This window comes from Ictidomys tridecemlineatus, chromosome X, assembly GCF_052094955.1.
Source record: "Ictidomys tridecemlineatus isolate mIctTri1 chromosome X, mIctTri1.hap1, whole genome shotgun sequence".
NCBI classification, from domain to species: Eukaryota; Metazoa; Chordata; class Mammalia; order Rodentia; family Sciuridae; genus Ictidomys; species Ictidomys tridecemlineatus.
The window spans coordinates 90,353,742-90,368,755 of NC_135493.1; the positions used below are offsets into that span (position 1 = coordinate 90,353,742).

The 15,014-nt window shown below is 36.0% G+C and overlaps 1 non-coding gene across 1 annotated transcript; it reads left to right on the top strand.

The window, feature by feature from the left end:
• Positions 1–327: 327 nt before the first annotated feature.
• On the top strand, positions 328–433 carry LOC120891286 (U6 spliceosomal RNA). The gene has a single exon (XR_005735664.1). It is a non-coding gene; the product is annotated as a U6 spliceosomal RNA (small nuclear RNA).
• Positions 434–15,014: the final 14,581 nt, after the last annotated feature.

A 15,014-nucleotide genomic window follows, 5' to 3' on the forward strand; every position in this document is an offset into this window, starting at 1 on the left:
ATTCTTGTTTTAAGAATTTTTAAATTTCTCCACAACTTCTTCTATTACCCATTTATTTTTCAGTCTCCAGGTGTTTATATGGTTTCTTTGGGAGGGTGATTTTTAATTTCATTCCATTATTACAAGGAATAATATCAGTTCTTTGATTTGTTTTCTGAATTTGCTAAAAGTTGCTTTGTGGTCTAAAATGTGGTCTGTTTTGGAGAAGGTTCCATGAGCTGCTAAGAAGAAAGTGTATTCAGCTGTTGGTAGATGTTAATTTTTATAGAAGTCTGTTAAGTCCATTTGATTTATAATATTTTTTTAGTTTCCAAGAGTCTTTACTGAGTGCTTGCTTCAGCAGCACATATACTAAAATTGAATGATACAGAGAAGCTTAGCATGACCCCTGCACAAAGATGACAAGCAGATTTGTGAATTGTTCCATAGTTTTTAAACTAAAAAGCTTCTTCACAGCAAAGAAAACAATTGAGAATGTGAAGAGAGAAAAAATCTGCCACCAGCACCTCAGATAGAGCATTACTCTACAGGATATATAAAGAACTCAAAACATTTAACACCAAAAAACCAAAAGAACTCAATTAATAAATGGGCAAAGGAACTGAACAGGCGCTTTGCAGAAGAAGAAATACCATCAGTCAACAAATATATGAAAAAATGTTCAATATCCTTAGCAATTAGAGAAATGCAAATTAAAACTACACTGAGATTTCATCTTACTTGAGTCAGAACGGCAATTATCAAGAATACAAGTAACAAATAATGTTGGCAAGAACGAGGGGGGAAAGGTATACTCATACATTGCTGGTGGGACTGCAAATTGGTGCAGCTAATCTGGAAAGCAGTACGGAGATTGGAAAACTCACCTAGGTGTCCTGGAGAGGGCTCCTATACCGCTGCAGCCAGGGTAGCAGAGACTCTCCCCTATAGGCGAGAGACCCTTCCCAACTGGGTGTAGGGGGGAGCTCTTATACCACCGCAGCCAGGCTAGAGAGGGTGTCTATTTTATATAATTCTGTGCACAAACATTTGGGGCATAATTACTTATTATTGTTATATCTTTCTATTGGATCATTCCCTTTACCAGAATGAAGTGACTTTCTTTGTCTCTTGATTAATTTTGGCTTGAAGTCTGCTTTGTTAGATATAACAGTAGCTACTCCTACTTGTTTTTAGGCTCCTTTTGCATGATGTATTAATTTCCATCTTTTTACTTTCAGCCTGTTGTTGTCCTTGCTTATAAGTAGAGTGTCTTGCAAACAATTTATAGTTGAGTCTTGTTTTTTTTATCCATTCTGCCAACCTATGTCTTTTCCTTCCAAAACTATATTTTAAAAAGTATATTCATAAGTCTCTTTTGTATCCCTGTCTTTTCCCTTTGTCTCCCACACTCAAGAATTCATCATTTTGATAAGTTTCTGGCTTATTCTAGGGATACTGTTTGAAAGTACACACATGTGTAAATACATGCATATGTGTGTATGTATTCTTATTTTTCTCCTTGCTCACACAAAATATACTATAATCACTGTACAAGCCACAGTAGCACATGTCTATAACCCCAGCTACTCAGAAGATTGAGCTAAGAGGATCATGAATTCAAGTCTAGCCTGAGCAACATAGCAAGAACCTGTCTTGAAAGACAATTTTTAAAAAGACAGAAACAAATTTTAAACAATGTTCTACATTTTGCTCTATAAACTTAGTGATATATTCTGGAAATTAATCTGTGTCAGTGTTTGGGGACTGTAGTGGGTGTAATTTTTTCCCCCCAAAGATATATCCATCTAGTACCTGAGAATGTGGCTTTATTTGGAGTAAAGGTCTTTGTAGATGTAGTTAAGATAAGAATCTTGAGATGAGATCATTCTGGATTGAGGTGAGCATAAAATCTAAACACAAGTATCTTTATAAAAGAAAAGAGGGGCTGGGGTTTTGGCTCAGTGATAGAGTGCTCACCTAGCATGTATGCTGCGTTTGGTCCTTAGCACCATATAAAAATAAATAAAATAAAGGTATTGTGTCCATCTTCAACTAAAAAAAATTAAAAAGAAAAAGAAAAGATATATGAGACACAGGAAGACCATGTGAAGATAAAAGAGATTAAAATGGCACCGTTACATGATAAAGAATATCAAGGATTATATCAGATGCAAGGAGGGAAGTATAAAACAATTTCCCTTTCAAAGCCCCAAGGAACCATCCCACTGGGCATGGTGGTGGTCTTCTGTAATCCCAGCTGCTCAGTAGGCTAAGACAGGAAGATCACAAGTTTAAGGCCAGCCTTAGCAATTTAGCCAGGCCCCCAGCAACTTTGTGAGATCCTATCTCAAAATAAAAAATAAAAAAGCTGGGAATGTGGCTCAGTGTTTGAGCACCCAGGTTCAATCCCTGGTACCAAAAAGAAAAAAAGGAGCTATCCATCCCTGCTGATATGTTGATTTTGGACTTCTGATTTCCAGAACTCTAACAGAATAACTTTCTTCTTTTTTTTTAATGTTTTGTTTTAGTTGTAGTTGGAAACAATACCTTTATTTCATTTGTATTGGTGCTGAGGATCGAACCCAGTGCCCCACGTGCTAGGTGAGCACTCTACCGCTGAGCCACAACCCCAGCCCCATAATTTTCTTTTTTCATCCATAAAGTTTGTAGTAATTTGGTACAGCAGCCATGTAAACTAATACAGAGATTCTCATACTTTTTTTAAATGACAATATAATATCCCTTGTGTGGATGTACAGTGGTTTATTCAGTCTGTTCTCATTAATGGATATGTGTATAAATAATTCTCAGTAAATAACCTTATGTTTATTATTTCAAATCTGTTCTGATATAATTTACATTTGATTCCTAGAAGTGGAATTGCTGAATCAAAATGTAAAAGCATTTGCCTTTTTGCTAGATAATGCCAAATTCCCCTCTATAGGGGCTGAAACATTTTGCACTCCCACCAGCAGTGAATAAGTGTGCCTATGTTCCCACAGTCTCACCAACAGAGTGCATTTTGAAACTTGAATTTTTGCCAGATAAACAAGAAATAGTATCTCAGTGCAGTTGTGATTTGCATTTCCTTTATTATGAGTGAAGTTGAGCATTTTTTCATGTATTTTAAATTCATTGCTTTTCTTTTCTATGAACCCTCTGATCATGTTTCTTAGGTATTTTTGTGTTCTTTCCTTCTCGATTGTTAAGAACTTTTGCATGTAACTATAATTTGCATACTGTTATTTGTTATATTTCTTTTGACTATGTGGGGTTTTTTTACCTATGAAATTTTCCCCTCAGTTTTTAACAAAGGATGGTTGATGTTTCCTAGCCTAAGGAGCTTTCCTTGCCTATATCCTTTTCCCAGTCTGTGTTGAGCTATATCCTACTTTGAATCATTGCTTGCCAATGTCTGACTCCTTCTTTCTATCAGCATTTCTTGATTAGAACCAGTGTAGCTGCTATAACTTCTCTCACTCCTTTTATATTTTATGTTTTAGATTGATTTCCTCAAAAAGCAGAGGCAGAGGTAGAGGGCATATATGTTGTTACTGCACTGGGCACATGAAGTAGAGAAGGACAGAGAACCAATACAATGGTGTGTTAGGAAACTGGCTGCCTCTTAGTGCAGATTTATTGCTCAGTCTGTGAGTGTGTGTCCCAAAGAAGCTCTGTCAACCCTGCCTCAGGACTTCCCTGGCTGGTGGAGGCAGGAGGAAGTTGGGGGTGGAGGGTTAGGACAACAAAGAAAGGGGAATGGATTTATCTGTTAGCTCCTGTCTCTCAGATGGAGGTTTGACCCTCAAATATTTGCTAATTAACCAGTCTTCAAATTCAAACTCTTTTTTTGTATTTAAATGATTCCATATATATATTTTATAAGATATATCATAATTACATTTATATTTTGTTTACATTGCAAACATTAATAGTTTTCTCAATTGGACTTGCATTGTTTACTGCTTTATAGATATGTAAAATAGGCATATTGATCTTTTTTATTGATTCTTTTTAGTTATGCATAACATTAGGATTCATTTTGACATCGTTATAAAAGCATGGAACATAATTTGCTCTAATTCAGTTCCCCCATACTTCCCCTTTCCCTCCCCACCCCTCCCTCATTCCCTTCCATCTGCCCTACTGATCTTTCTGCTATTTGCTTATAGTTTTTTAAATTAGTGTCTTGTGGATATACATAATGGTAAGATTCACTGTGTTATATTCACATATGTTCATAGGAAAGTTAGATCAGATTCATTCCACTGTTCTTCCAAACTCTTAGTAAAGTTAACTCCCAGAATAACAGTTTTCTTATAGGACTTTGGTGCGTTTATTAAAAAAAGAGTACAAAGGACCATTCTTTCATCAGACATTGGTCCATATTTCTATTACCAGACTTTTCAACTCAGGATTTTCTCATTATGAGTAAAAGGTAAAGAAACAATTGACGCACCCCTTGTGTAGGCCTGTGGTTAGAGAAGATTGCTAGAGGAGGATTCAGTACTTTGCCTTCAGAGAAAGACAGGGAGCATGAGCCAAGTCTCCCTATAGACTTATTAGTAGGCCTACTTTGGGTATGGAAATTTCCACCATTAGGGTTGGTCCTTTGGGTAAGGCAGTGTTTAACTGAAATCCCCATTCAGTAATATATGATGTCATTAAAACTTCGTGGTGGATTATTTATAAATCTTCAGAGAAGGTCTCAAGGGAAATGTAAGAGATGCTTTTTGATGAAGTGAGAAGACCTTTCAAAGACACAAGAGAGAGGCCAGGGATAGAAGGGGCATTACCAGGGTTCCCTGGGGCCTCACAAAGGCCCTGAAGAGAGTGATGCTGACAGAGGAAAGGGATAACAGAAAAGGAAAGGAAGATAAGTGTCTGTGTCACATTGGTTGGTCATGTCTGCCTGTTCTTTCCAGAGATGACTCCAGTGTCATTTCTCTGAGAAGTTGCTGTACCCCAACATCACTATTGGGAGTAAGAACATGGTCACAGAAATCCTAGCCAGGAGTTTTATATGCTACAACAGTGGCTAGGGCATAGTATCTAGCAAAGATGCACTTGGAGTTTGGTCCAGAAATCCTTCTGTGAATCAAAAGTGAATTACATGTGAATGGATTTGAAGTAACATATGCATAAGGTTTTTTATTCAACATTATTTCTACAAACAAATTTGGAAGCAATCCACACGTCAGTAGGGAATTGATTGAATAAATCATTGTATAACCACACAAGGACAATAAATCTGTCCTCAGCAGTAGCTATCCCAATGACATAGATCTGTATATTCTTTTTTTTTTTTTTTTTTTTTTTGTACCAGGGATTGAACCTAGGGGCACTCAACCACTGAGCCACATCCCCAGCCCTTTTTTATTTATATTTATTTTGAGACAGGATTTCACTAAGTTGCTTAGGGCCTTGCTAAGTTGCTGGCTTTGAACGTGCAATCCTTTTGCCTGAGCCTCCAGAGCCACTGGGATTATAGGCATGCCTGGCTTTTTTGTTGATTTTGCTTTTGTTTGAGATGGGGGTCTTGCTGTGTTACTGAACCTGGCCTCAGAACTCCTGGACTCAAGTGATCCTCCTGCCTCAGCCTCTACAGTAGCTAGTACTACAGGTACACCTGTTCTGCACATTCGTAAACAAATTCCTTTGGAAACATTTAATTTCTCTAAATTAGGTCAACAAGCAGGCATCCTATTTGGAGCTTTAGAAGTTTTAACCTTTTCAACACACAAATGACTGAAAACTGCACAAATGGAAAACTCCTTCTTGCTCCAGCCTCTACCTTTACTCCATAACCTTCTGGGCTTTTAACACAACCAGAAGGACCTTAGCCTTGGTATTTCAAAGGCTCAAGACAAGAGTTAATAGGAAAGATATTTCTTAGCAGTGAATATAACTATAACATCACAATCTGATACACTGAGGAAGGAAAATCATGAGTTAGAATATAATACTCAGAAACCTGTAAGAACTGAAAACATGTAAAAATTGAGGAAATTAGAAAGTTCATCTTTAGAACTTAAAAAATTTTGGTCTGTACTGTAGAGCAGCTATTTCAGGATCTGAGAGCATAATATATATATTCCCAAGACGACCTTAAAATGTCTTTAAAACAGCAGATGCATCAATTCTTAATAAAGGGTAAAGAATAAATGTTTTAAAAGGAGAGAACTACAAAAAGAATTAGAGAAATTGCTAGGGATGTGGCTCAGTGGTAGAGCACTTATGTAGCATGTGAAAGGACCTGGGTTCCATCCCGGCACCAGAAAAGTAAACAAATAAATTAAAGAACTTGCATTTGAAAAATCCTCAAAGCAATGGTCCTCTATTTTCAGAAAAATAACTTCTTGTACATTATAAGAAAAAGCTGATTATTGTGTACTTAAAAGAAGGCTTTACTTTGGGAAAATTATACACTTGTACAATTTGTAAGTAGTATCAAAGATAAAACCAGTTATTAAATCAAAGGACAGTAAACACTTCTCAATATTAGGACATAATTCTTATTTTTCACTACATGGAAAGGTGTTACATTCTGGATCTTAAATGTCCCCTGATGGCTGTATGTTAAAGGCTGGTACCCAGCTGATGACACTATTGAGAAATGGTAGAACCATTAATATTTGAGGCCTACCCCATATTTATGTAAAATTGTAATACACTAATAAAACCAAAAAATGGTTGGACCTAGTTGGGGAAGTTGGGTCATTGGAACTGTGCCCTTGAAGGGGACATAGGGACCCTAGTACCCTCCTTTCTTTCTCCTTGCTTCCTGGCTACCATGAGATGATCAGGTTTCTCTGCCACATGCTTCTACCATAATGTACCATTTCACCACAGTCTCAAAAGCATTGGTGCCCAGCAACCATGAACTAAAGCCTCTGAAACCATGAGATAAAATAAATTTTTCCTCTTTTAAGTTGTTTATTTCAGGTATTTTGTCATAGCAAAGCAAAGCTGACTAAAACAAAAGGAAATTATTTGCAGGTCTGACTGCTCTACTAGTCTAAATTATAATTTGATCAGGTTATAGAGCTGTTATGCTCAGAACACGCAAATACCCATAGTCTTTCCAGGCACAGATTATACATTGTCTAGCTGTATAAAATTTCTGCTTTGTTTTGTTTTGCTTTTAGATGTTAAACTTCATGTTGGAAATTAATGGAATAAAATAAATAGATATTTGGCATGGCCAGGACTTCATTTATTGTTTCTTTTTCATATTGTACTTGGATACGTAATTAAGGTTTCTTGAGAGGTGCCCTTTTTTGAACTCTTAAAAGAATAAAAACACTCCCACATATGGCTATGCTAACATATGGCCTCCCTAATGACAGTACAAACCCACTCATTTTAAATAAATTTTAGCATAAGATATGAACAAATGATACATTAGTGTTGAATGTTCCTTCATACATCCCAATGAAAAATGAAGATTTATATGTATCTGGCTGGATGGGCACTCAGAAAATGGTGCAGAAGTAAGAAAACATAATCTGACAATGATGTATGCTATTCAGAAGTTGACAAATGTTGCCATAAATTATAATCATGGAACTTTGGGATGCTATTTGGAAAGGTTTGAGATTTTTTTATTAAAGAAGAATGAACATAAACACACAGGCTGGCATTCAATAATTATTAATCTCCTTTCTAAAACTCCGTGTTTTGATGAAGAAAGCCCATATATGATCCTTAATACTGACTAAATAGTTATAGTTTACTAACTCACCTGCAATTAAATATACTTTTTGTAATCTGAAGAATGGAGGTAAGAATAAGTAGTTTTCTGATTGCACCAGATTGCTGAGCACCCTCGAAAAGTGGACTTTTAGTTTTCTGAAAGCTCATCCTACTGTTATTTCAAAACAGGGGCTTTGTGCTTTCTATTTAAAAATGGAAGCATCTAGCCATCTCCCTCGTCCACCCCTACCCACCTCCACACTCCAAAACACAGAGCCCATGCATAGTTCTTACTTTCCAAGGCAGAGTTTCTATAAGAGGTGGGAACCAAGGTGCAAGATCCTCAATTCCTTTCCCCTGGCACTGGAGCGAAGTGATGACCCCCTAAGAAGTCCTTTAATGAGAATCTAGGAATCAGCAGTAATCCTTGAAGTCCTTTCTTGTCCCCACTCCTAATAGTACCAGCCTCTTCTCCCAACCCTTTTCTCTACAAGGATCCTCATCACAACTGGAATATGATTTGTTGTTCCAATTCATTCCTTGCCTATTTTCCTCTTCCAACTTCTATGGAATGGGACACTCAATTCAGATATTCCTTCTATAACAAAAAGATTATTCCTTTTTCTTAACCACTCTACAATTATGAATAGATTTCAAAGTGGATTGTTTTATTTCCAACCTTAAGTTTGTAAATAGTCTTAATGCCTTGTATAGTAAATGTTAACACATCTCTTAAGAGATTGGAAACGCCACTGTTTTATGGACATGTTGCCTCTTCCATGACATCAGAAGCCCTAGGTCTTGTGTGAAAGTGGCCAGGTCTGATGAAGACATCTTTACTTACTTCAATCTCTTGTCTACAGAGGTCCAAAGCTAACATCCTCATTGGCTGTTGGACTTTCTTCATTGTCTCCCATCTGTCATCTTTGAGGCCATCTTCTAATTTCTCAGAATCGGTTCCCACTTTTCTGCCCAGCTTAGGTTGACTTCACTGCCTAAAAGACCTTGGTACCTCCTCACATCTCTGCTGGCCCAGATCGTCCTCATTTTTCTAATGCCACCTCCTCCCCAAGCTTTCATTACTTTTTCTAGGCAGAATTAAACTCCTTAGTGGGTCTTTAATATTTGGATGGTACCCATCTCATGACAAACTGTGGCCCTTACCACAGTTGTTTGCACTTATTTTATTTGTACCCCCAAACTCACCTGAGCTTAAAGTCTGTGAAGGCAGAGGTTGTGAGTTTCCTTATTAAAACAGACTGTTAAACTCGAATTCCATGTGAATAACAAATACTATTTTTAGCATAAATATGTTCCACATATTGCACTGGACATATCATACTAAATTTATTTTTCATTGTTTAGCTGAGGTTCAAGTTGAATAGTGTCCTATATATATTTATTTGCTAAATCTGGCAACTGTAGGCCTTAGTCATCTCTGACCTTTTGGGGTCATTATCTGTGTCTGTCTCAGGAAAGGCTGGAGTCCTTACTCCAGAACAATAAAATGAGGACCATGGAGGCCAACCTTAATGGGCTCAACGGTTCTGGGTTAGTTCCACAGGCCCTGAGAGTAGGCACGCAGCCCAAAAGCTCAGGATCCAGCCATGGCTGGTACTTGGCATCAGAAATTCTATTGATAATCATAACTCTGGAGTCTGCAGTAATGTTCTGGCTACTAATCCATGTCTTTTGTTGTCTGATCCCAGTGGATTCAAGCTATAGTGTGTTTTCTTCATAGAATTTTGTTCTAAGTACAATCTTACGGTTTAAAACAAAGAGGAACTTATGCAAGATCAGGGGAAATGCATTTTTTAAACTTTATGTGTTGATTTTTGATGTTTTGATCATGAGTTCCCATTGGATTTCCCCTCTAGCTGAGAAGATGTTTTATAAATTATTTTATGGATATTCATTCTTCCCATATCTACTGCTTATGTGTAGTCAATTTCAGTGAACATTGAAAGTAAGCATGGCACACATGAATATACCTTCATTAGCTTCCTGAAGCTGCTGTTTTAGATTACCACAAACCTGATGGCTTAAACAATAGAAATCTATTCTCTCACAGTTCTGGAGACTGGAAATCTGAAATCTGGCCAGGTCATGCCCTCTTGATGGGGAGTGATTCAGAGACTCTGTTCCTTGCCTCTTCCCATTTCTGGTGGCTGCATCATTCCAATGTCTACCTTGTCTTCATATTGTCTTCATATCACCTTCTTATGTGTATCTGCATTGTTTCCTATTAAATCTTGCTCTTGAGGACACTGGTGATGGCATGTAAATCTTACTCTGATAATCCAGGATTATTACCTCATCTCAACATCCTTAATTTAATCACATCTACAAAGATTATTTCTTCAAATTAGATAACATTTACAAATTCTAGGGATTAGCACTTGATATCTTTCAGTGACCATTAATGAACCTACTGTAATAACTTATGAATTAATCTCTTTATCTCACAGAGCAAAACTACCAAGAAAAGACAAGTTACAGAGACCCTTAAGATGAAAGGAGGAAAATGAGTTAGAAAAGTTCACTAAGGGAAAGAGTAAAAAGAAGGAATTCTTTGTAGTTAATAGGGAGAGGCCAATATAAACTGAAAGAGCTTAAACTCCTATTAGAGTGGAACATTTCTATTTTTATACCACTGCTCACACATTCTATAACAGCAAGTTTATTAGATTTTTTTTTAAAAAGTCACAATTCAGGGTACTTAAAGATTTTAAATTATCTTATTCATTTTTATCCTATTACTGTATTTGAAAATGAATGTTGCTTTTTGAAACTTTCATATTTTGCTTTATCCAGGGTGAGTCATTTTAGGAAGATAAATCTTTATGTCATGCTGACTAAAAAATAAGAATAAAAATGTGTTCTTTCTTCCTTTAAAAGAAGGAAATTTTTAGTATTTTTAAAGTCAGTAAAAAATCTTTCTTTGGTCTTGCTTTGGACCCCCTCAGGTCTCAGACCAGCACTTCAGAGTTGGTTCCTGGCCCTTGGATAAGCCATGTAACCCCTGAGACTTTGTGTCTTAATTCTCAGAATGAGAGGGCCTGATTTATTTATTTTTTTTATTTTGCATTGTGGTTGAAAAAAACCCATATAACCTAAAACTTACCATCTTAACCATTTCTATTCAGTAAATGTATTGACATTGTTGCACAACTGATCTCAAGATCTTCTTTTCTCTTACCAAACTGAAACTCTATATCCATTTAAGCACCTTTCCATTTTCCCTCATCATCCTGGCAACAATCTGTTTTCTGTAAGAACTTGACTACTCTAGATGTTTTCTGGAAGTGGAATCATACAGTATATGTCATGGGGGGGGGGGCGGGTGTTACCGGAGATTGAACTCAGGGGCACTTGACCACTGAGCCACATCCCCACCCTATTTTGTATTTTATTTAGAGACAGAGTTGCTTAGTCCCTCACTTTTGCTGAGGCTGGCTTAGAGCTTGCAATACTCCTGCTTCAGCCTCCCAAGCTGCTGAGTTTACAGGCATGTGCCACCGTGCCCGGCCAGTATACGCATTTTTGTGTCTGGCTTATTTCACTTTACATCATGTCCTCAAGGTCATCTGTATTGTAGCATGTGCCAGAATTTCCTTCCTTTTATAAGAATGAATAGTATTCCATTGTATATATGTACTACATTTTCTTTCCCCATTCATTTGACAGTGGACATTTGGAATGCTTCTATCTCTTAACTATTATAAATAATGCTGCAGTGAACCTGGGTAGGTGAATACTTCTTTGAGATTCTGCTTTCAGTCCCTCAGTACCCCTGGGGAACTGGTTTCAGGACCACCACAGATACCAAAATCTGCAGAAACTCAAGTCCCTCTTATAAAAACAGAATACTGTTTGCATAGAATCTGTGTACATCCTCCCATGTACTCTGAATAATTTTTAAATTACTTGTAATATCTCATACAATGTAAATACAATATAGGGGCAGGGGATGTAGCTCAGTGGTAGAGTGTGTGCTTAGCATGCACAAGGCCCTGGGTTCAATGCCCAGTATCAAGAAAATTTTAAAAATGCAAAGGCTTTGTAAGTAGTAGCTATACTGAGTTGTTTTATAGAATAATAAGAAAAAAAGGTCTGCACAGATACATTTTTTTTTCAAATATATTCAATCCTAGGTTTGTTAAATCCCTGGATACCGAATCTGTGAATAAAGAAGGCTTACTGAATGCCTATAAATTGGATTCCTAGATCATATGGTAGTCCTATTTTTAATTTTTTGAGGAACCCCCATGCTGTTTTCCTTAATAGCTGCACAATTTTACATTTTCCACTGGCAACAGGATTCTAATTTCTCCACATCCTCATCAACACCTGTCATCTTTTGTTCTTTTAATAATGGCCAGGCTAACAATTGTGAGGTGATATCTCCTTATAGTTCTAAGGAAAAAATCTATATTTTTGTGGAGTTACTGAGTTATAGAAAATATTTTTGTGGAGTTACTGAATTATAGAAAAAATTTACCATCCTAATCATATATTGTTGTTGGATAGTTTTTATTTGTTTAATTTAAGGTTTTTTGTTGGTTGATTGGTATTGGAGATGGAATCCAGGGCCTCAAGCATGTTAGGCAAGCACTGTCCCATTGCTCTAGACTGACAGATCCCTAATCATTTTTAAGCACCCGGTACAGTAGCATAAATTTTATTCACATTGTTTTACAACAGATCTCTAGAACATTTTCATCTAATAAAACTGAAACTCTACACTTATTAAACAACTCCCCATTTCTCCCCCAATCTTTCTCCCCACAGACATAGCAACTACCAATCTAGTTTTAGTTTTAAGAGAGCCTGATTTTATTTATTTATTTATTTATTTGGTAGTGAGGATTGAATGCAGGGGTGCTTTGCCACTGAGGTATATCTCTAGTCCTTTGTATTTGTAGTGGGGATTGAACGCAGGGGTGCTTTATCACTGAGGTATATCTCTAGACCTTTGTATTTTTTTCTTTTGAGAAAGGTTTTACTAAGTTGCTGAAGCTCGCTTTGGACTTATGCCTTAGCCTCCTGAGTTGCTGGGATTGCCGATGGGCACCACTATGCCCAGCAAGAGCCTGGTTTTTTTTTAAAAGAAATTATTATTTTTTCAACAAATTTTGAAATCTGGGTGCAGTGACATGTCTGTAGTCCCAGCATTTGGGAGGTTGAGGTGGGAGGATCATTTGAGCCCAAGAGTTTGAGATCACCCTGGGCAATATAGCAAGACCATATCTCAAATAAAACAAAATAAATTTTGATAATGTATGCAGAAACTTAGCACAAAGTCTAGAATACAGCAAGTGCTCAAAAAATGATGGGTATTAATAATGTATTTGTCTTTCATGGCCCAGGAATTGTGCCAGAGGCTGGAGAGTCATCAACAAGAAGACCTGAGACTCTTGCTTTGGAGGAGCTAGGACAAATGTCCGCATAGAGTGTATTGAGACTCTGAAACCAGAAAAGATAAATCCAAATATTTTGAAAATGAAACAAAGTAGTTACATTAAAAAATAAAATTGATTAAATTCAAAACCAATATATTTAAGGGTGAAATGTGAGCTGTTATTAAGCCAATTTAAGAAAAAAAGAAAGATGAAAAAGACTCTTAATATACATGATTGCAAGTTAAAACAGCAGAGTTAAATGTTTACCCACGTAGCAAGATTCATCCTGAATATAATGTATAGGGCAAATCAGAGGTTAATGTCTGTAGCTCAAATAACAGTTAACAAATTCATTTATTTTGTTAGATTTAAATTACTATCATTAAGGTTAATAATTTCCTGGTTCTAAGTAAAATATCTTTATCTGAAAAAGGAACTACCATACAACATAATAGCAAATTGTAATACAATAATGTACTGTAAGATAATATTTTTAAAGCTAATAATAAATAAGCAAATAGGTCATTTGCTACATTCAACACATTAGTTACCTTTGAAATCTTAAAATATTGAGCCGATAATACTTTTTAAATTAGAAAACATTAATAAAGTTACTGAAAATAACAAATTAAATTCCTATGAATAAAGAGACACTATTTTTAATATAAAATGCTTATGGGAAATTTTCTTTGCAAATTAACAAATATTCTAGCAAGACTGATAAAACAACTAAATGAGTGAAAGGAAATTTGGAACAAAAAGCAATTATTACTAAACTACTATAGAACTTTAGAAGTGATAAAATAACAATGAAGTTGTCTTAATAAATTAAAGAACATATAAAATGGGTAAGTAAAATATGTGTGTGTGTATATATACATATATGTATGTGTGTGTTTGTGATCTCCAAAGTTCATTCAAGAAGAAGTAGAAAATGTGAGCAGACTACTAAGTATGAATAGAAATTTAATTGGTAACATCACCAAAGTCCCAGGTTAAGATAATTTTGCAAGTGAATTTTTTAAAATCCCCAAGCTTCATTTATGCAAGCAGTACCAGAGAATGGAAAAAGAGAGACCTACTTCTTTGATTGTATGAGGTACAAGAAAAATTATAGGCTAAACTTACATCTAATTATGCATTCCAAAATTCCTAAATAAAATAATAGCAACTTAAATGCAATCCTGAATAAAGAAGTAATATAATATGACTAGGTAGGGTTTATTCCAGGAATTCAAGGGTTGTTTAAAATCAGAAAATTCTATGAACTGAATTTACCACATTAACAGTTAAAAGAACCATATGGTCATGTTAGTAGTAAGACATGATTAAAATTCAACACTGATTCAGGTTTAAAACTTACAGCAAAGTATAGGAATATAAGGAAATGGCCTTAACTGGGAAATGGAGTCCAAAGAAACCCCAGAGCAAACTTCTAGTTTGATACTGAAATTCAAGAAACATTAACTTTTTAAACAAGACAGATATGCCCATTATAATCACATCTATTACAAATTGTATTAGTTGTCCTAGATAATGAAACAAGAAAGAAAAAGTAATTAGGACGCATAGATTGCCAGGGAAGAGACATGGTCCTGTTATTTGTAGATAACATGATTTGTCTACATAGGAAATCTAAAGAAATTTAAAGGATTAATTTAGTAGGGTTGCTGAATACAAAAATCTATAAAACAAAAATAATCTTTAAAAAATATTTTTAGTTGTAGATGGACACAATACCTTTATTTTATTTGTTTATTTTTATGTGGAGCTGAATCCAGCCCCTTGCATGTGCTAGACGAGTGCTTTGCTGTTGAGCCGCAACCCCAGCCTCATAGTTTTTTTTTTTTTTTTTTAACATGGTGCTGGGGAGCAAACCCAGTGCCTCATGTGTGCTAGGCAAGCACTCTACCACTGAGCCACAACCTTGGCCCC